The sequence below is a fragment of the Acanthisitta chloris genome, unplaced genomic scaffold (assembly GCF_000695815.1).
Source record: "Acanthisitta chloris isolate BGI_N310 unplaced genomic scaffold, ASM69581v1 scaffold12453, whole genome shotgun sequence".
Taxonomy (NCBI): Eukaryota; Metazoa; Chordata; class Aves; order Passeriformes; family Acanthisittidae; genus Acanthisitta; species Acanthisitta chloris.
Window position 1 is genome coordinate 14,825 of NW_008664356.1, and position 1,788 is coordinate 16,612.

Here is a 1,788-nt window from a genome sequence, read left to right on the forward strand (position 1 = left end):
CGAGCTTCTCCCCCCTCTTTCCTGGGATCCTCCTGGAGCTGTTGTCCCCCCTGACTGTCCTACTGTGCCCTGGGGTGACACCAAGCACAGTGTGACTGTATGGCAGCACCATCTGGTGGCCCCAGCCCTCCCTCCCAGCCACCCCAGTTTGCTCCCAGTCAGGACCAGTGGCAGCAGGAACAGGGCTAGAAACACAAGGACTTCCATCCCTGAAGAGCTTAGACATGTGTCTGTATCTCTTGGGGTTGGGGTAGTTGCTAGGGGGGAATAGTTTTGTACCAACTCCCCTAGGAATGTGTAGAGGCAACAAGGGTTAAAGAGCACATAGAGTCAGAGTTAAACTCTTTATTTCCTTTCAAACACGGCTTGAAATCCTCAGTTACAAAGTCCAGTCTGGCAGCTAAAGCTGAGAGTGTTAGGGCTCCAGCACAGCCCTCTGAGACACACCAGATGGGTTGGGTTTGACAAGGCACTGCAAGAACACACAGAGGACAACAGAAGCCCCAAGAGGTTGAAAATTGTTGTTCCAAGAGTCCTGACAACACCTGAGATTCCCCAGCCAAACACTGTTGGTTTCACAGTTACCACATGAAGGACCTGAGTAGGGACAAACACCTCAAAGGAGAGACAGGAAAACACCTCAGGGATTGACCCAACCCAACCAAAAGGGAGAAGAGGAAGGAGGGAATGTTCTGCTTTTCCTTCTGGCAGGTCCAGGTGGCAGCAAAGCTGGAGAATTCCATCAGTGCATCCTCTGTAGAGATAACACCAGGGACACAAACCAACTCAACCTAATTTTTCCACCCACCTCATGGGCAAACAACTCTTCCATCCTCATCCCAACCATTCTGCTTCCCAAAATTGAGCCCAGCACGGGACAAGGCACTCCCTGATCAGCAAAGTAAACACTTGTGGTTGAAGCAGCTGGTGCAAGAGAAAAAACCTGAAGGTGTATTTGAAGTATCACCACAGAGTTGGGTTTAAGGGCAGTGAGAGTTTCATTTCCCATCTTTAATCCTTATCCATGGGGAGGTAATTCCTTCTCTACTTGGTCTTAAAATAGCCTGAGCAGCAACAGGTCTCAGGTTGCAATTAATACCAGGAAGAATGAACAACATCCTCAGCTTTGGAGGTTTGGCAGAACTTCACTTTGAGCACATAAGACACTGAGCAGACAGGAATACAAAGGGGTTTGTTCATTTTTTTTTTAAGGAAAAGTGCACTTTAGACTGCAAAAAATTCAGGACTCTGGTGCAAAAAAAATAATAATTTCATCTACATCAAGAGGAGGTTTATGGTACCAACAACGTGGGGAGTTGGAGCCAAGTCCATAAGGTTAGAAAGAGCCTTACCAACTCTGAAACTAGCATTAAAATAAAATTCCAGCAGTAAAATATCATTGGATAAAGGAGGAAAAGGAGATAATAGGGAGGAAGTTACTTTGGGAAAGGATCTGGATAAATTCCTTGCTGAGAATTTGATCTGAGGGATGAAATCAGAGTCAAAAAATCCACAGAAAGGACTTTTTTCCTGCTTAAATATCCTGATTTTTCAGGGAGTTTTCAGCCCCCACCTCTCCCTCCTGCAGCAGTTCCATGTCTGAGCATCAGTTGGGAAGGAGAAATTCAGGAGAAGCTAAAAAGATCCATGAAAAACAAGAACTTCAGCCATGGAACATCCCAATTCCAGCCTGGCCACAAATCACCTCACTGACCAATGTTTTCCCAGGTTTAGTTGGAAGAATTTCCTCCTCCTGCAATTCCTTTGAGCCACTTCCATCCAAATTCC